This window comes from Monodelphis domestica, chromosome 3 (genome assembly GCF_027887165.1).
Source record: "Monodelphis domestica isolate mMonDom1 chromosome 3, mMonDom1.pri, whole genome shotgun sequence".
NCBI classification, from domain to species: Eukaryota; Metazoa; Chordata; class Mammalia; order Didelphimorphia; family Didelphidae; genus Monodelphis; species Monodelphis domestica.
The window spans coordinates 346,981,342-347,002,638 of NC_077229.1; the positions used below are offsets into that span (position 1 = coordinate 346,981,342).

General features: G+C 37.7%; 1 protein-coding gene across 4 annotated transcripts in view; it reads left to right on the plus strand.

The window, feature by feature from the left end:
- The first annotated feature begins 16,791 nt into the window (after positions 1-16,791).
- Positions 16,792-21,297, plus strand: part of RNF152 (ring finger protein 152) — a 114,843-nt gene continuing 110,337 nt past the window's right edge. Inside the window, exons 1-2 of one of the 4 annotated variants that reach the window (XM_056824250.1) lie at positions 16,792-16,918; positions 17,405-17,665. The gene's annotated coding sequence lies outside the window, so the exon portion shown is untranslated. Of the gene's footprint in view, positions 17,666-17,701; positions 20,002-21,297 lie in introns of those variants that run through there. The other 3 variants (XM_056824248.1, XM_056824246.1, XM_056824249.1) reach the window with 3 other exon arrangements.

Sequence of the window (21,297 nt, forward strand, 5' to 3'; positions counted from 1 at the left end):
GGAGGGGAAAGGCTTTAAAACCAAGCAAGATATAGAAAGAATCACAAAATGTAAAATAAATAATTTTGACTACATCAAACTAAAAAGCTTTTGTACAAACAAAACCAATATAACTAAAATCAGAAGGGAAACAACAAATTGGGAAAAAATCTTCATAGAAACCTCTGACAAAGGTTTAATTACTCATATTTATAAAGAACTAAATCAATTGTACAAAAAATCAAGCCATTCTCCAATTGATAAATGGGCAAGGGAAATGGATAGGCAGTTCTCAGATAAAGAAATCAAAACTATTAACAAGCACATGAAGAAGTGTTCTACATCTCTTATAATCAGAGAGATGCAAATCAAAACAACTCTGAGGTATCACCTCACACCTAGCAGATTGGCTAACATAACAGCAAAGGAAAGTAATGAATGCTGGAGGGGATGTGGCAAAATAGGGACATTAATTCATTGCTGGTGGAGCTGTGAACTGATCCAACCATTCTGGAGGGCAATTTGGAACTATGCCCAAAGGGTGCTAAAAGAATATCTACCCTTTGACCCAGCCATAGCACTGCTGGGTCTGTACCCCAAAGAGATAATGGACACAAAGACTTGTACAAAAATATTCATAGCTGCGCTCTTTGTGGTGGCCCAAAACTGGAAAATGAGGGGATGCCCATCAATTGGGGAATGGCTGAACAAACTGTGGTATATGTTGGTGATGGAGTACTATTGTGCTAAAAGGAATAATAAAGTGGAGAAGTTCCATGGAGACTGGAACAACCTCCAGGAAGTGATGCAGAGCGAGAGGAGCAGAACCAGGAGAACATTGTACACAGAGACAAACACACTGTGGTATCATCGAACGTAATGGACTTCTCCATTGGTGGTGGTGTAATGTCCCTGAACAACTTGCAGGGACCCAGGAGAAAAAAACACCATTCATAAGCAAAGGATAAACTATGGGAGTGGAAACACCGAGAAAAAGCAACTGCCTGAATACAGAGGTTGAGGGGACATGACAGAGGATAGACTCTAAATGAACACTCTAATGCAAATACTATCAACAAAGCAATGGGTTCAAATCAAGAAAACATCTAATGCCCAGTGGACTTACGCGTCGGCTATGGGGGGTGGGGGGGGGAGGAAAAGAAAATGATCTATGTCTTTAACGAATAATGCTTGGAAATGATCAAATAAAATATATTTAAAAAAAAAAACAGGGTACTTAAAAGTTACCTATAAAGATCTGCCCATTTAGATCTAATCATCAAAAGTGCAAATATCCCACTTAATGATGAAGTGGGAGGTCTGTGACCCATGTGTGTGATAGTGGGTAAAAAATCAGAATTGACCAACTGCCTTCTGGGTAGTCCTAGAGCAGAGTGACAGCTATGATTGGTAGATGTGGAATTAGGGGAAGTGATGCAAAAGAAAATGTCTTTAAAAGTGGAGGTCGACTTGGAACTGGGATATACTTAGAGTGGAACCTCCTGTAAGAGAGGAGTTCTTCATTTTTGGAAGTGGAGTCTGGAGTTCAATTCTTCATGCTTTCAAGTTGAGGCTGGTGAAGTGGGGCAGAAGAATCTGCTGACTGGACTGACAAGTGGTGAGTGAAAGGCTGACTCTTAACTGCTGGATTTTTCAGAAAAAAAAGTCTATCCTCTGGAGAGACCTACTCTTGAGAGACACTTCCTGGTTCCTAGGCTTTGCCAAGGCTGGCTGAAATTAATTCTTCCTGCCTGGAGGGGCCGGGAGTAAATTACTTAGTGCTCAGGCTAGATACCTTACCTTATCCTTTCTCTGATTTCTTGCTTCACTCTTTCTACATTTTAAAATAAATTGTAAATAAATTCTCTTTGGAATTAATTAAATTCCTGGAGACCACACACTTAAATAATCAAGTCCAACCCTTTTAAAAATAATCCCTTTTCCCCCTTACACTTTTTTTGTTTGTTTTTGTTTTCTTTGATAGGCATATTTAATTTATTACACATATATAACAAATTATATGTATTAGATTATTGTTATGCTACATATTATTTTATATTATAAAGATTAAAATTAATATCCAATACTCCAAGTCTTATTTTAATACTATTTATTAAAATCTACTTAGTTCTTCAAGATTCTAAATCAATAAAATATATAAAACTAAATATCTATACTTAAGAAAAGAAATGAGAGGATGGTTTCAGAAATACCTGGGATGACTTAAACTGATGCAAAGTGAAGTGAGGAGAACCAGGAGAACACTATATGCAACAACAGTAATATTGCTTTTTTTTAAAATGTACAAAAAAAGGATAGTATTAGTACTTCTTATTTAATATACATGTATCAAATCAATCTGTATGTGCCAGAGATTTATGGTTTCATTTTTTTTTCTATTCTGCATACATCAAGCAGGCAAGTGTTTTTTTTCATTTTATTTAGTCAATTTAGAATATTTTTCCTTGGTTTCCTTGGTTTCCTTGGAGTCTTGTTCTTTCCCTCCCCCATCCCCTCCCATAGCTGATGAACAATTCCAGTGGGTTTTATATGTGTCCTTTATCAAAACCTATTTCCATGTTGCTATGTTTACACTCCAGTGATCATTTAGAGTCTATGTCCCTAGTCATATCCCCATCAACCAATGTGATCAAGCAGTTGTTTTTCTTCTTTGTTTCTGTTCTCACAGTTTTCCCTCTGAATGTAAATAACCCCCCTTGCACTTTTTAAAATTTGTTTATTAATAATTATTTATGATTGAAATTCTGCTTTTTTGGATTCACATGATGCATAATAAATATTTGCTAAACGTTTGATAGGATTCTCCTGGGAAATCATTAGGACCAGTTCCCTGCCTTTGATAATTCCTTTATATCTAATGCTATTTCCTTTTCAGATTAGATTATTTAAAATGCCTAATTTGGTCTTGTATTAATTTTGAGAATGTTATATTTTTGAAGGTATACATCTATTTCTTTGTATTCTCAGTTTTGTTAGCATATAACTATGCATAATGCTTTTTATTTCTTCTGATTTTGTGATTTTAGCTTATTCTTTTATTCTTTTGCAGAGTTGACTTTCTGTCCTCTTTTCAATCAGATAAGGGAAAGGTTTATCAATTCTGTTAGTTTTTTAAATAGCTTTTAGTTTTTTCATTTCTATAATTTATATTTCCTCCCAGTATACAAATATATCCTCCAACTTTTAATATCTTTTTGCACTTATTCTGTTTTGCTTATTCATTGGTTTTCTGATAATAATAATAAAAAAAACAACCAACCAAGCTCGGTTCATTAATCCTCTAATTTTCTGTTTTGTAAAGATGTGATTTTCCCCCTGATAACTACTTTAGATGCATCCAGAAATTTAATACTGAGAAATTCCATATTGTATATGTGATACCACTTTGTAATGAATTGTATTTGGTAATCTGATTCTGTAATTTATATAGAATCCCATTCCTTTTCTTTGTCTCTGAGTGAAAAAACTCACGATGTTCAAAAGTTTTGTCTTCCTCTCTCATAGTTAGATGCCAAAGTTTATTCTTCCTATCGATCACTTTTAATTAAAGGAAAACTCTGAGCTAAGTTTAAATGATTCAATACTTTCATAAAACACTTTAATCCTAAGGGGATTGTTATCTCAGCACCATCTACAAATCACTTTGTGCCAAGAAAACTTGTTATCCCACATAACTTCATCTCCTGAGAAACTCCATAACATTTGTATAGTATCTTAAGGGCATACAAGCTAACCTGATCCTATCTTTGTTTCTCTTTATCCAATGAAAGGTGGTCTTATTCATTCCTAGGAGACAGTGACTGTGGTCTACCATAGATGGCTTTGGGATGCACCTGGGTCCCATGAATCAATAAAACATTTCTCTGAGACAGAAAGGGTTGGTCTTGGTCTCACTTGTACACAGGCCCATTTTCCTTGATATAAGTAATCATAATTCCTCATCCACATGATGCCTCCATTTCTATAACCAATTTTTATTATTTCATTGCCGATTTCTGTTCTTTGTTCTATACTTACAAAAATAATTTTCATTTTTATTTTGGCTTAACCTGGGGAAGCCTTCAGCTTATTTTATTTCCAGGTTCACACCCTGCTAATAAACTCTTTTGTCACTAGGAGAGAATGTGTCTTTTGGGGACAGCAAGTCAGCACAGTAAATAAAGTGCTGGGTATTAGAGTATCTGGGTTAAAATATGGCCTCATATACTTCCTAGCTGTATGAGCGTGAGCCAATCACTTATTCCCATTTGTCTAACCATTGCCTTTTTATCATAAGAGCTGTTACTAAGGCAGAAAATAAGGGTTTAAAATAATAAATGTTTATCTTTATTGAATTTTACCAATGACAGTATTGTTTCATTAAAATTTTCTTTTACAGAATTATTAACTGTTTCTATGATTTGTTGTTTGACCTGTTCAATACTTAGTATTTAGTTGCTGCATTTCTATTTTAGTCTACGTCTTTTTTTGTTTTATCTCCATGAATTTATTACCCCTTCTCCCGCTCTCTTTTTTTTAATTATGATTTTAAAGCATGCTTTTATTATTTCTAATTTTAAAAATTTCTTTGTAACATCTCTGTGTCCTAATGTATTGTCAATTTTTATAAATGCTCCAGGTAGAACATAAAAATACATATATCTTTAGCATTTATAAGAAGTCATAAGTTTAATAAAATTCTAGTTTTTTCAGTAGTTTGTTCAATTCGACATTTTCCCTTTTATTTATCTTTGTTATACTTGATCAAAACAGAGAGAAGGAAATTGAAATGTCCAACTATTAGTTTCTATGTCTTATTGTACTTAAATTAATTTTTACTTTCTCAAATTTATATGTTAAGGGATTAGTAAAATGTAAGTTTAATACTGACATTAATTTGTCATTTGTGGATCCTTTCAGCATAATGTAGTTTCCTATTTTATCCCTTTTATGTTTTTAATGTTTATTTTTTATTTGTTTTGTAGCATGATTGTACTTATGCTTTTTTGGATTCACTTGATGCAATGTGAAAATTTTCCCAGCTCCTCATTTTAAATTTGTGTATGTCTTTATTTTTTAGACAGTATATTTTTTATTTTTTGAAAAATTTATTTAGTCAATTTAGAACATTATTCCTTGGTTACAAGAATCATATTCTTTCCCTCTATTCCCTCCCCCCACCCCTTCCCATAGCTGACATGCAATTCCACTGGGTTTTCCATATATTCTAGATCAGAGCCTATTTCCATGTTGTTGATGTTTGCACTAGGATGTTCACCCAGAGTCTACATCTTCAATCATATCCCCCTCGACCTATGTAATCAAGCAGTTGTTTTTCTTCTGCGTTCCTACTCCCACAGTTTTTCTTCTGAATGTGGATAGTGTTCTTTCTCATAGATCACTGCATTGCCACTAATGGAGAAGTCCATCACATTCGATTGTACCACAGTGTATCGGTCTCTGTGTACAATGTTTTCCTGGTTCTGCTTCTCTCACTCTGCATCACTTCCTGGAAGTTGTTCCAGACCCCCATGGAATTCCTCCAGTTCATTATTCCTTTGAGCACAATAGTATTCCATCACCAACATATACCACAATTTGTTCAGCCATTCCCCAATTGAAGGGCATCCCCTCATTTTCCAATTTTTTGCTACCACAAAGAGCACAGCTATGAATATTTTTGTACATGTCTTTTTACTTATTATCTCTTTGGGGTACAAACCCAGCAGTGCTATGGCTGGATCAAAGGGCAGACAGTTTTTTAGTGCCCTTTGGGAATAGTTCCAAATTGTCCTCCAGAGTGGTTGGATCAATTCACAATTCCACCAGCAGTGCATTAATGTTAGATAGTATTTTTTAAAGCAACTGATGACAAGGTCTTATTTTCCTATTCAATATGATACCCTTTAATTTTATTGGCTTGTTTAATCTATTCATATTGAAAATTATGACAGGTTTATATATTCTTCCACTTATCTCTATTTTTATTATCTTTTCCAAATTATTAGTCCTCCCCTGCCCCCATTCTCACTATAACCTTGTATTTTGTCTCTTTGGTTATTGTGACTTAATTTACTTTAAAGAAATCCTATTCTTGTTGGTTCTCTTCCCTCAAACTCACATTTCACTTCTTTCTTATCCCTTTCCCTAGTTTTGGAGTTTTACTTAACTTATTAGATTTTTCCCTTTCTTCCTAAATCTAGTTATTTAATCCTTCCCCTCTTTTTTTCTTCTGTTCTGTGATTAAGAAAAGTCTCATTACTGACTTATTACTTATTTACTTATTACTTAATTACTGCCTTACTTTCTCTTTCCACTTATTTTGTTTATTAGTTTTTAAAATTTCATTTTCTGCAAGCTAAAAAAAAAAACCTTTCCTCATTTCTTTATTATATGTCTTCCCTTTCTGTCTATTCCAGACTGTTATTCTTCGAGTCATGACCTCTATACTTTTATCCTGTAGCCTCTGTATTCCTCATGAGATTACAGCTTCCAAGGTAACAATTCTGAATTCCCTTTTCTAAACAGTTTTTGTTATTGCCTTGTCGATCTTGCCTTCATCCTTCTCTTTCAGTTGTGCCTCACTCTTAGAATTACCAATTTCATAAAGTAATAGAGAGGATATTGCCCTGTGATAGGAATTTTCCCAATGTCCCTAATTGGGCAGTTTATTATTAACCTTTGCCCTCCTCATGATCATTTCCTACTACTGCCTATGAAATCTCTTCTTTGAGTTGACAACCTCCTACTTTTCTGGGTGTAAGTTGCCCAAAGGAATGATTCCCCTTCTTCAAGGGCTGGATGAATGGTCTCTCTAAGCAACCAATTCCTTTATCCCATCATAAGGTCCTCATCTCCCTATGTGGAATAATCTCTCTTCCCCCAGGGGAGAAATGCATCAGGGTTCATCAGTGGCACTTCTTGTCACTAAAACAAGATTGTTTCCTCTTCCCATCCCATTTCAATCCATCCTTCCCTTTCTCTATTTCTCCTGTAGGCTTTCTTCTTGAGAGACAACAGAAGCAATCATTATTAACTTTTGACTTAATTAAGGTGAATCACATATTCCTCTATTTCTTTTCTCCCCTTTCCCTTACATGTGTCTTCCCATTCTTTAATTTAGGCTCACTAAAACACTCACCTGTTTTGAGGTTTGATATCTCTCTCTCTCTCTCTTTTCTCTCTCTCTCTCTCTCTCTCTCTCTCTCTCTCTCTCTCTCTCTCTCTCTCTCTCTCTCTCTCTCTCTTTCTCTCACCCCTTACCTTCTGTCTTGGAATCAATACAGTGTATTGGTTCCAAGGCAGAAGAGTGGTAAGGGCTAGGCAATGGGGGTCAAGTGACTTGCCCAGAGTCATATAAGCTGAGAAGTGTCTGAGGCCAGGTTTGAAAGTAGGACCTCCCATCTCTAGGCCTGACTCTCAAGCTACTGCCAACATGGAAATCTAGGATCCCCAGTTTATTTAGTTTGAGTGTAGAAACCCCAGGTTTTGACCTTGTCACAGGAGAGGTTTCCCCCTGAGGGAAGGTCCCACTTCACCAGACAATAGACATCCACTTCAGCTTTGGCGAAGTACTGGAAAGCTGAAGGTCCTGAGTTCCATCCTCTGTATGGAGGATGTAATATACTGGGAAAGGCTTCTGGAGACAGAAGAGTTACTTGACTTCGGATGGGATCTGTCTCCCACCTGAAGTGGATGTCATTTAAGCAAAGTTTTGGATAGACTATTTGACCTGGAGTCTGGAAGCCCTGAATTAAAATCTGCTCTCAGACACCTGGCACATAGCAGGCATGTAAAAAATGCTTGTTGCCTTCCTTCCTTCCTTGTGTATTTTTACAAAGACATCTCTTAATGATTTATCTCTTAATGATTGTACTTGGCTGTTGTATTTCTTTACTTTTCTTATATTTCTGCTGTCTGAAGTGTTTGAAAGTAAATAATGTGTCTAGGCCTAGTTTTCTTTCTGGGGTGTTTTAAATGCCTTTCCCCCTATTTTTTTTCATTGATGGTTAGGGAAAGGAAAAAGAAGCAAGCATTTTTGTAGCTTACTATATTTCCAAGTACTGTACCTTAGCAATATGCTTTACAAATATGATGATCTCATTTCCATCCTTACAACAACCATGCAAGGCAGGTACTGTTATTATCACCATTTTATAGTGAAGGAAACTGAGGTTGTAAAGTGACCTCTTCAGACTCATACAACTAGTATTTGAGGCTCCATTTGAAAACAAGTCTTACTGACTTTAGGCTCAGTGCTCTATCTACTGCACTACTTGCCAGCCCAAGTTGGGGTCAGGTTTGCAAGATATTTCACCTTGGGTTGTCTCCAACTCCTTCGCTTTTCAGATCACATTATTCTATTCTCTGCTGTAGTTTGTGGTAGGTGCAAAAGTCTTAGGTTGTTTGATTTTCCTTCCTTTTATATTTAAAGGTCTTTCTCCTTGTTGATTGCATAATTTGTTGTCATTAGAACTGTTAAATTTAAACATTTGTCTTGGAGTTTGAAGAATAAGTCTCCCACTTCCACCTTATAGGTAATCTGTGGATCCTTTCAATTGGCACTTTGCTTTCTATGTTCATAAGTTCTGGATAGGTTTTTTTTTTAAATTTTGTCCACCATATTATTCAGGTATTTTGATTCCTAATGTTCTAAGATTTTTAAGCCTTGTTTCTAGGCATCCTATTTGTTGGAAATTATGTTCTCTTTTAATATCATTGTCTTTAGTTTTGCTTCTTCCAGATTGCCTTTTACTTCTGTGTATTTGTATTCTCAATAAGTTATTCTCTCCTTTTCCTTTGGTGAGACTTTCCACTGTGGACTTAAGTTTTTCCATTCTGCCAGTTATTTCTGTTGTGCAGACCATACAGTCTGTTTTCACAATTCTTATTTCTCTTTAAATCATTCAGGAACATTCTGCTGTACCGCCACACTTTTTTCTTATGGATTCCACATCATCCTCTTTCTCATCAGGCATTAAGTAATTTTCTTTTGTCTTATAGTATTTATTCAAAGATGCTGGTCTCTTAGCTGAACTAGAGGCTATATTCCTTTAAGTTGTTAACATCTTCCCTATTTATTATCCCTATTAGCTGGATTTTATTGCAATGAAAATCTTTGATAATATCAATCTTTTCCCCCTTATATTCTCCTATAACTCTCTTTCTGACTCCTTCCCCTTAATAGTTTCCCTGGGGAAAGTCATCTTAGTTTTATTGCAAGATAGATAATGCATATTTCACCAACCTGGGTCACTGCCCTATGTGACCATTTGACAAACAGTATTGGTCACAGATTAATTCTGGGCTGTTTACCTCAGGTTTAGTGAAATGCTACATATAGGTCCTACCCTAATTCCCTATTATTCAGTTTGCTCCTCCACTTCTATTGCCCTTCAGAGCACTGCCATAACTTTCTCAATGAAAGTTAAGATGAATCGAGTTTTGGCTTTCTGTGTTGCTGGAAGAAGGGGAAAGGCAGAGTTGAGTTTTACCATAAGCCAGAGGGTAGACTTTTGTAGCCCTGACTAAGTGTGATGGGGATGGGATGCTGAAGAGCAATTATTGTTTAGAGATTAACCTTTTCTCTTCTCAGTTCATTGAATTGTTAAATCATTAGGGTTCTTGATATACTAGACTGTAGAGCCAACAGAAGTTGCTTTATCTTATGCAGAATTTCCATTTTGGAGAAGTTTGAGTGGTCATGACGATTAGGAAAAAATGTTGAGTCTTCCATCTTCTTTAGTACATGTCTTGTACATACCTAGTTTATGTGTTCTCTCCTCTGTTAGAATGTGAGCGCCTTGAAGGCAGGAACTGCTTTTACCTTGCTTTGTAGCCCCATAGATCACTTAGTTCAGTGCCCAGCCAGAAATACTCTTTAGTATATTCTCTTTGCTTGTTTGCTTGATATAGCTTAACCAAACAGTTGCTAATAATACATCATTAGGCTATGAAGCTCGGGAACAAACAGAGTGGGCCTCTTTGGGAAACTAGGTTTGTTCCTAAAAGATTCTTATTAGTGCTTCTATATCCAATTGTATTTTCCTAGTTGGCTATCTGAGCCTGGGAGATGGGGGTAGAAGTCAAGGCTGTTTTTTGTCCTGTTTCCATACCCAGTTTTTTTTTTTAACCCTTACCTTCTATCTTGGAATCAATACTGTGTATTGGTTCCAAGGTAGAAGAGTGGTAAGGGCTAGGTTGGTTAACCTAGGTTAACTAGGGGGTTAAATGACTTGCCCAGGGTCACACAGCTAGGAAGTGTCTAAGGTCTAATTTGAACCTAGGACCTTCCATCTCTAGGTCTGGCTCTCTATCCACTGAGCTACCCAGATGCCCCCTCCATTCCCAGTTTTTATGTTAAAATATGTTAATATTTCATGTTAAAATATGTTAAAAATAGTCCCTGTGATCAATGCAAAAAAGAGAGATGGTGCTGACTCCTTGAGTTTTGGGGATGATTTTTTGGGGGAACCTTACCATTCCTTGGATCCTGGTCTTACTGTAATTTGCAAGCCTGCTAGTTGAGAGGCAACTTTTCAGATTCTCTTTGTGTATCCAGCCAGACCCTTGGGACCATAATACATTCCTGTATGCTCATCTCTTAAAGAGCTTATTTTTTTTCCATATCATCCCTAGGTATTTTGGAGATAGGAAAGTACCTTTCTTAGTGTGCTTAAAGTATATATTCTCCTTCCTATGAGAGTGTTTTGTAGACATTTTAAACTTCTAAGACTTATTCATCTTTATCTCCCTCAGGGACTATAACTGTGCCATGCAAACAGTTTTGTTGTTGTTCAGCCATTTTAGTCATTTCCCATTCTTTGTGACTCCATTTGGGGTCTTCATAGCAAAGATACTGGAGTGGTTTGCCATTTCCTTCTCCAGTACATTTTACAGATGAGGAACTAAAGTAAACAGGGTAAAGTGACTTGCCAAGGTCACAAGCCAGTAAATGTCTGAGGCCAGATTTGAACTCAGCAAAATAGGACTTCTGACTCCATTTGACTTTCTTACTTCCAGGCCCAGCACTATATTTACTGTACCACCTAGTTGCCCACGGCACACAATAGGTCTCCACTAAACATTTGCTAGATGAATTCAGAAAAGCAATATTACCATTATTTGGTGGCTAATGTAGCCTTTTTCAAATTCTTTTTTTTTTTAGTTTTATAGAAAGTTTCTATTGCTATGGAATCTGAATTAAAAAAAAAACAATAATGGGAATATTATGCATATCCACTTGAAGGCATCAATAGGTGCTTCCATCTTCTAATAGACAGGAATAATCCCCAGATGGAGAGTGAGGTTAAAGTCCTCTAAGAACCAGCTTTTACCATACTTCTGTATTACTGAGAATCTTGCAGGAAGTTATTAGAATTTTCCTAGGTTTTTATAAGTTTGATGGACTCATAAATGTGTCTTCAGCTAACTTCCCTGAATCCTTACAGTTCTAATGATCAATATATGAAAACATTGACTGAATAGGATTCTACTTCAAAATATCACATGTACGAAAGTCAAACAAATTTATTAAGTTTAAACACCTGGTCATTTGCCAAAAGATACTAGTCACTTTATCGAGTGAGATCTTAGTTAAAACCAGCAAATGAATAGAGTGGGCAAGTTTAAATAGGATGGTTGTTAGTCAATCAACAAACATTAAGGCTTACTGTGTGCCAGGCACTGTGCTGATAAGATACATAGAGAGTATATAGAGAGGTAGATAATTTCAGATGGGAAGGCACTGGCTACTGAGGGGACTGTAAAAGGAGTCCTGAAGAAAACAAAATTTGAGCGGAGTTTCAGGCATGTAAAATAAGAGAAAAAAAGTGAAGAGGGAGAGACATGTTTGGAGGATAGTCAACACAAAGGCATAGAAATGGGATAGGGAGAAGTCTCGCTCAAGGAACAAGGTTCAATGCACCTGGTCATTGGGGTATAAGAATACTGGAAAGGTAGCAAGGAGATGGTTTAAGAAGAGTTCTAAATTTCATCTTCCTGAGTTCAAATCTGGTCTCAGACACTTACTGGCTATGTGATACTGGGCAAGTCACTTTACCCTGTTTGCCTCAGTTTCCTTATCTATAAGTGATTTGGAGAAGGAAATGGCCAACCATTCCAGTATCTTGGTCACAAATCCCAGATGGAGTCATGAAGAGTAGGAAATGACTGGACAACACATTATTTGATTAGAAGAGATAATGAGGAATCAATGCAGTTCATTGAGTGGAGAAGTAACAAGGTCAGACCTACACTGAAAATCACTTTGGTAGTTGAATCAAAGATGGATTGGAGTGAGAAGAGACTTTAAAGATGGAAACTAATTAGAAGGTGATTACAGTAGTCCAGGTGTGAGCAACTGAGGACCTAAATGAGGATAGTGGCTGAATGGAGACTAGGGGATGATACTGTGACTTTGTAATGTAGAGGAAGAAACAAGATTTAGCAACTAATTAGATATGGAGGGTTAAGTGAGATAAATCAGACACTGAGATTTTGAGCCTGTGTCCTTTGGGGAATGTTCATACAGGATAGTTTTCAAAAGAGGAGATTTTTTGTGGAAAGAGAATGAGTCTTATTTCAGATTTGATTAGAAAAGTACTTTTGGTTTTTAACAATAGAACAGCTAAAAAGAATATTGTACGAGCAGGCAGGTGACATGAGTTATATAATTTGTAGAACTAATATGTAATGTATAATTAATTTAAACTGTGGGATTTGGGGTAAATTGCTTAATCCAATGGGTTCCTTGCTGTTCCTTGCCCATGATACTCCATCTCTCCACTCTGGGCATTTTCAGTGGCCATCCTCCATTCTTGGAACTCTCACCTTCTTCATTTCTTCCTTCAAGGCTCAGTTAAAATTCTTCCTTAGACAAATCTGGCCTCAGGTACCTCCCAGCTGTGTGACCCAGGGCAAGTCACTTAATCCCCATTGACTAGCCCTTACCACTCTTCTACCTTGGAGTCATTGACTCCACAATGGAAGGTAAGGGTTATTTAAAAAAAAAAATCTTCCTTAGGCTTTTCTAGGCCTCTTTAACCTCAGTGTCTTCTCTCGGAGATTAATTCCAATTTAACCCTTATATCTGTTTGTATACATAATTGTTTTTATGTCCCCCCCCCCCCATTAAAAAATTCTTCAGAATTTATACTGGTTCTTGTTTGTTTTTGGTCTTTATTTATTTGTTTTTTTTTTTTTTGTATTTCCCATACTTAGAAAAGTGTCTGGAAAAATATTACTTAAATTTTTAAATACATTATATAAGTTACTTAATAAAAGTTTGTTGTCTTGACTTCCCTTCTCTGTAAATAGAGGGGGCAGGGAATGGGCTAAATGTTTAATGGGATTCATTTCAGATTCATAAAAATTCTGTAAATTCAAAAAATTTCTTATCTTCTTTGGCAACGCCAAATTCAATTGTTGCTATATAAATTGTTTTCCTGGTTCTATTCACTTTAAGTCAGTTTATATAAGTTTCTTGGTTTCTATGAAAATAGTTCTTTCTTATAATGCAATAACATTCCATGGAATTTAGATACAGTCCCTAACTGAGGGACATTCTTTCTATTTCCAGTTCTTTGCTATGGCAAAAAGGGTTTACAAATTTTTTTGTTATTTATAAACATCTTTATATAAGGACACAATATAAAGGATTTATGACATAAATATGACTAAATATAGTCATTTTTTCCCTTTTTCTTTGATCTGGGGCTTAGTAGAATAGCAGTATTAACTTTGTAGGGGTATTTCTAGGTCAAAGATCAAACAGAGGACTTTCAGGGTAGACACAGTTTAGTGACTTTGAGGATAATTCTTTGCTTTCCAGAATGGTAAAGCCTATTTAGATCTTCACCAACAGGGGACCAGTGCACTATCTTTCCTGGAACCTTTCTCAGAATGTTTTCATTTTCTTTGTTTTATTATCTCTGCCAATCTGATAGATGTGAGATTGCAACTCAAAGTTGTTTTAATGTACATATTTTAATTGTAATTTTTTTTCAAATGTATGCTGAAAGTTTGGGTTTCTTCTGTCAAGAACTACTTATTCATAAACTTTTAAACATTTATATACTGAGTAAAAGACTTTCATTTTTACACATTTGAATCAGTTCCTTTTATATCTTGGTTATCAGAAATTTTATCAGAGAAATTTGGTCAAAATTGGTCAATTCCCCCACACAATTGTTTCCCTTTACTTTTAACTACAATGATTTTGTTGTACAAACCTTTCAATTTATATAAGCAAAATTGTTCATTTCCTCTTATATTGGCCTCTATCCTTTGTCCCATCATTGACTTTTCCTCTATCCATAGTTATCAAAGGTATTTTCTTCTTTACTCTTCTAATTGTGGTAATTGGTGTAAAATCTTGCTCTCAACCAAATTTCTAGTAGACTTTCATAGTTTCTCAGAAGTTTTTGCCATATAACTCCACTTGACTGGGGGGGGTGGGCAGGTCTTTGGCATAATTGAACTCTGCTATCATTCATGTCCTTCTGGATCATATGTACCTGTAGAAGTCATGTTTAAAGTTTTCTATTTTTTAGCACCATCAAATTGTTTTGATGGTTCAGCAGCTTTGTAGAAAATTTAAGGTCTCATACTGTTAGGCTCTCTTCCTGCTTTTTTTCTATTATTTCCCTTGAGAACCTGACCTTTCACTCCTTCTGATGTATTTTGTTATTATTTTAGCTCGCTAAAAGTAAAATAGTTTAATTAATGTGGCACTGAATAAGTAAATTAATTTAGGTAGTATTATAGTATAGTATTTAGGTAGTATATTGGTGTGAAATCACCACAAAAAATAAATACCTTTCCATTTATTTAGGTCCACCTTTATTTCTGCAAAATGTTTTATAGTTGTATTCATGTAGTTATATAGTTTCTGTAGGTATGTGTGTCTTGGTAGGTAGCCTTCTAAATATTAGAAAATTATATAGGAAAAATAAAATAATTTTTAATTATATCTAGAAAGTTGCTTTCTTAAAAAGTTAATTTATATAATTATTCATTATACATTATAACTTTATTGGTGCTACAGTATTTTTAGGCATGTGTAGGTAACAATACTGTAAATTCAGTCAACACTGCATTTCCAAATTAGAGTACATCATTTAAAATGACTGTTTTTTTAGACATGTGTTCTCCATATGAAGCATGTGGTATGATTTGGTTTAGAAGTGAAAAATGTTTCTGTTTCAGAGATTTACCTCTAACTTGAAGTTCATGGGAAGAAAATTTTTAGCTGATAAAGTCTATTAAACTGATGTAATGCTGTGTAAATTAGACCATTAGAATTTAATGAAGGATCCAGCATAAAAAACCTGTTTGATATTAGAATGGTTAAATATATTAGAAAATTATGTAGAAAAACAGGAATAAGTGATAATTGCTTATATTTGCCTAACAATAATAAATATCAATTTCCTAAGAAATTTTTGAAAATTATTTATTTTTTATAATAATTAGAATAGTTCCTGGACGTGTGCCCTGAAACTAACAACAAATGTGCCTTATTCAAGCTCCTAAGCTAACTACAGTCCCTGATTTTCACCCTTCTTCCTTAAAGAAATTGGTTTCTTACTGAAAGTTGAAAACAGATTCTTGGAATAGTGCTACTAAGGTGGTCCTCTTTTACTATTAGGCACACATGTGAAATTCCAACGTGTGAATTTTCCTTCTTGGAGGTGCAGAGGACGAAAAGTATTTAATAAAGGGACAAGAGTACTTGAATAGCATGGATGCTATAACAGAAGAGGCAAAAATGTTTCAAGAGATACTGCAGACATAGGGAAAGTATGATTACAGAGGGCTAGATTTTATCTGTAGGTCATGAATATAGACTTCCAATATTAGGTTAGTATATAATCTTTGAATCAACCAATTTGCCAGACAGAGCAAGAAGAGAAAACTGAGATCGTTGGATGCAACTATTATCAATTTTTTTTTTAATAACTACTCAGCTTGGTCACTGGGATTCTGCCTGTTTTTGTTTTTCCTTTTCCCTGAATTCTGGCTGATACTCTCCTGAAAGATCATGGAAGGCTTCAGTTTCTTAATTTTTAAGATGAGGGAATTAGACTATGGCAGCACCAAAAGTCCCTTCCACTCAAAAATCCAGCAGCCCTTGGAAGGTTGGAAGATTCAAGAATCCCGGCAGAGGGACAGGTTGTTGAGGGTTAATTACTGATGTGATCTAAGTGATTGCAAGGGAATTTTACCAAATCAAGAGAACACAGCACTTGCTTAATTTCTTCCTTTTTCCTTTCAACAGTCAAAGACCGTCTAAATAGTCCTCCCAATGACAAGGGACAGATCTGCTCATTTTGCAGGTAACGAAGGGTATGTAGAGGGGGCTTTCTTAAATTTTCCTTGGGAGACAAAATACCAGCTGTTATGGGTGTAGAGAGAAGGTTTCGTTCCTAGCGAGATAGATTTACAAGTCTGGGAATGGATGGGAGGGAAGTAGTGGATAGGTCTTATCCTTACACATAAGTCATCCCCTAAAATCAAATGTGTTTATGCACCCCCTGAAGTGGAACCCTGGGAGCCCTGAGGGCCTTATTCGGACAAAAGGATCATCTTTTTTCCAGGATCTTTCTGTTGCATTTGTCGCTCCACAGAGCGCCCCAGTCCTAAGCTTACCTCGGTGAGAAATTTTTGGGGTGGCAAAAACTGAGCAGACCTGGAGTGACTCCAGGCCAGTTTCTGGGAACGTGATAAGGCAAGCTCCTCCTCCTGTACCCCCAACCCCCAGTCTCTGGCCTCTTCTACAGCTCCGCCCCTTCCACTTCAAATCCCCGGGCTCCGCCCTCCTCTCCCCGGAGCTGCTCTGGCTTTCTGCTCTTCACACCTGACTCCCTCCTGGGTCCGGCTCCAGCTGGGGCTCCTGTTCGAAGGCGGTAGAGGGAAAAACCCCAGTACTGGGGATGAGGTTGGGCCACTGGGGTATAAGGGATGAGAGAGCTAGAGGGTGGTATTAAGCGCGATCAGATCTCTCCCCTGCCTGGAGGGTTCTGTTCTCGGGACAGCTGGACTGCAAGTCTGACCCACGGACATTGCAGGGCAGGGGGGTGGTAAGAAGTGGGGAAGGAGGAGGAGCCCAGGGTAGGGGGCGGTGCCCGAGGAGGAGGAGGAGGCGGAGAGCTCCTGCAACCGCTGTCTGCTCTTGATGAGTCTCCGGCTGGTCTGAGTGTGTGAATGTGCGCGCTCTGGTGTGCCACAAAAAGATCCAGTCCCAATTTGTGCAGACACAAAAACAGAGCGGAGCGCCAGCGTTGTTAAGAGCCAGTCAGGTAGTGGGGGTCGAAGGACAGTCCCCGGAGGACCGGGTAGGCGCAGGGCTGCAGAAGCGGACCCGTGCGCGGTAGAAGGGCGGACTGCTCGGACTGAGCCCCGGGCTTCTTCTGCCTCCCCGCAGACGCTGCCCTCTGCACAGTGGCGGGAGTCAGTTCGTGGAGAGTCCCGGCGTTTTCCTGGCGCGAGCGCGCGTGTGTCTGTCTCCGTGTGTGTGTATGTGTGTGTGTGTGTTAGGAAGGGAGAGCGAGACTGAGGGAAATAAGGGAGCGAGCGGCGGGCACGGGACGAACTGGGACAACCTAGGGATGCTGCTGCTGCTGCTGCTGTCGCTGCCGCTGCTTGTTTAGGGCAGACTCAGACCCCAAGAAGGCTAAACAGAAAGGTCAGTGAGTTTCATTTTGTCTTCCTGCTTCCCTCTACCTTTTCCTCTTTCCAGGCCCACTGACTCTAGTGGGTGGGTGGGGGAGAGGTGTGGTGGTGTCTGATTTTCCAAAATCATAGAAGTCCAAAAAGCTGGCACTGCTCTCTCACTGGGCTGCTGCTGCTGTACCTTATTTGTTTGTTTATTTGTATGTATATTTATTTCTTTGTTTATTTATTTATTTAGAGTGCGAGTCTTTCAGTTGAGGGTGCTGGGTACCCCGTTGCCCGGCCCATTGGGAGAGGACTGGGCTGCGAGAGGCTGAATCGAGACGGGCACTCTGGTTGGGTGAAGCGTTCCCAAGGGAGAGGGATGGATAGGGTGGTCTGCTGGGAGTTGAGGTTTTTAATAAATACTGACTGTACTGAATTTTAACATGATGACTGAGGTGTTGGGGGAAGGGGGGAACCGCTGGGTGTAGATGTCTGTGTTTGTTCCTGGAGTCCTCGGATGCCCCCTGGAGCTCTGGTCAAACTGAGGATCCAAGTGTGTGCGTGCGTGTGTGTGTGTGTGTGTGTGTGTGTGTGTGTGTGTGTGTGTGTGTGTATGTGTATGTTTTTGGTGGGGGAGGGGGGTGGACCTGCTGCTACTGGTGGGCTGATAGGCTATGCCCCCTTCTGACCATTCCCTCAATTCTTTTCCCCTCTTCCCCTAGGGCAAACAAAAACAACCAAAAAAAAAAAAGTTAGCCAGCTGTGTGTCTCTAGCTCTTGTCTTATCTCCTTTCTCCAGATCAGGGGCAGCAGGGACAGATGTTTGGAGGGCTTTCGTGTGGCCAATTCCGCTTGACTAGGGTGAGGTGGTTTCTTCAGAAAGGGCAAGTAGCAGGACAAAGAGCAAGCGAGGGCTTGTGGAAAACATTGCAGTTTGCCAAGGAGGCTTTGCTTGTTTTCTGCCTGGGGGCAGTGGTATGGTGTTTCCAAAGACCTGGTAGCTGAAGAAATTAAAAAAAAAAAAGTGGTGGCTGGAGGGAATGGAGAGGCTGAGGGGCAGGAAGACTGTTAGGGGGCTAGAGAGAGAGTACACTGTGCCTGGAAATGCAGGGATAGTTTGTGTGTGTCTATGTGGGTGGCATGGCTTTTTGTTATTCACATGTAAATGGATTAGCTAGGTCTAGATCTGTTATCTATTAATCCCCAGGTAGCAGTCACTTCCCTTAGCCTTGCTTCCCCCCAGGTTTTGTTGTTGGGGACACTATATTTGCTATATATTTGCTCTATTACCAAAGGGAGAATTTGGGGGCCAGGGAAACTGCAGAGATGATATGGGGTGGTGGTTAATTCCCTCCTCCCCCAGACATCTAGAAAATACAAAATCCCTGTTCCTTCTTCACCTCACATTCCAACCACTCTCCCCTATTACCTCCTCAGAACCAAAATATGACAGACTGGCTTGAAAGGATGCTTTCTTTGATTTCTTTTTTCTGTCTGCTGCCAGTGTCTCTAACCCTTACTGCATGTAATTCACTGCAGGCAGAACAAAGCTCGGTCACAATTGTGCTTCCTGCTTGTCAGCCTCTTCTCAGCAAAATATCAAATATAAAAGGGACACAATGACAGATTCAGGTAACCCCAAAGACTCTTGGTAGCCACATGGATATCTCTGGATCCTTGTGGGACAACAGAAATTGCACAGATCTGCCTGGGATGTATTTCTAACCTCATCAAATAATTTCTGACTATATGAAGGAGGGTATGGGTGTTGGAGGGTAGGGAGATAATCATCCTCTTGGTAGGGAAATGCTAAGGACTTTTTAGATCCCTTTTGAAATATTGATTCCAGGATGGGTGACTTTTGTGTTGCATGATTTTTTGCTAGCCCCCTTTAAAGGCAATTTTGATATAACTGATCCATAGATAATTTATGACAAGATAAGAATTCAACACATGCTTAGTTAGTTATCCATCAGTAATAATAAATTTTGTTTTTGTTTTCTGAAGCGGACATTTGAAAAGATGTCATCCCAAGAATCTAATTAGAGATTTTTTTTCTTCTGGGACTCAGTTGTAGAACTCTATTGAAATAATTTTTCCTACCTCCCACCTTATTGTGACTGCTCTCAATGTCATAAATGTGTATGCAATAAGTTGCTGAGGTGTGGGGAGAGAGCTGTCTTATAGTAGAACAAAGAAACCAAGCTTGAATAAAGTTTCCATTTATACAGCCATGAACCAGCCTACTCTGATTCTGCATTTTTTCTATAGGTCACTGGTTGATTCTTCAGAAATTTTGACTCATGATTTCTTCAGGCCTTCTTTTTTCCAGGGATAATTGTAATTTGCTTGCAATTTAACTAGGTAGGTGGGTTTTCTTGATAGAAATCAAAGGGGGAGGGGAATGTAACCTTCAGCCTTCTTAGAACTCTGGCCATTGGTTTTTTCTGAAGACATGGTTCTCTGTGAACCATACAAGTAAACTGGAGTTTGATTACTTCTGATGTTTTAAATGTATTATATATATATATGTGTATATATATATATATGTATATATATTTTGGTATAAGTGAAAAGCATTCTCCAATCATGTTGTCTTTGGTATTATATTATGACCATGACATAATCTGTTGCTGATTTTCTTTGAATCCTTTGAAGAATAAAGTTAAAGGCACGTATATAAGCTTGTGCCATTCACTCAAAGTGTGACTTGTTTTCTTTAATGCATCTTATTGTTGGATGTCTCTTGTTCAAGGTGCTTAGGAATAATGTGGAGAAGAATAAGTTTTTATCTGGTCACTCCTGAAACAAAGACCAAGGTTTTGAAATTATATGATTGGTAAAAGAATTCTAGGACAACAATCTTTCTGACTAGTAATGTTAATGTCAGCAATAATACAGGGTGTGTACCCTCTCAAAGAAAAATGAACAGAATGATGGGGAGGGTCATGATGTAATAGCAGCAGAGGGTGTGGTTTTGAAAAACTTAAAAAATTCAGCACAAACAAAAATTCACATGGAGAAAAGACTGTCTCACATATGTGAATTCATGTTTAAGTACATGGATATGTACAGACAAACTTGAGATTTTTAAATTTTATGCTATAATAAAACAGGATGGTATATTACAGTTATATTCATAAGTGACTGAGATTTTTAAAAAAGAATATTTTAAAATGGGTGTTGTTTGTGTAGCTAACTGTATGGTCCAGTACAGGTTTATTGATACTTAACCTTGGAAAGGACCTCAGAGAACATCTAGGTCCAATTTCCCATCCCATTTGTAATGTCACTGACAGGTGGTTATTCAGACTCTCCTTGAACATACTTCCTTTAACAGGGATCTTACTCTTTTTAGAAATAACCATTCCATTGTTAGAAAATAGTAGTTAGAAAATGTTCTTTTCCTCATCCTTAAATTATTCATTGAGACCTTGGGCTAAATTAGGTTCAAGTCAACAAACAATTTATTAAGGGCCTACCATGTGCAAGGATGCTGCTGTGGTGGCTGTAGAGATGACTGTGAAATCTATGCTCCAGGGCTTACAGTTTAATTGGAAAACTAAGACATGTACAAATAATGATGGTACAAATTAGAGTTGGGTCATGTAATTGAAAGCTGGAAGGAACTTTAAGGATTATCTGGTATCAACCCTGACA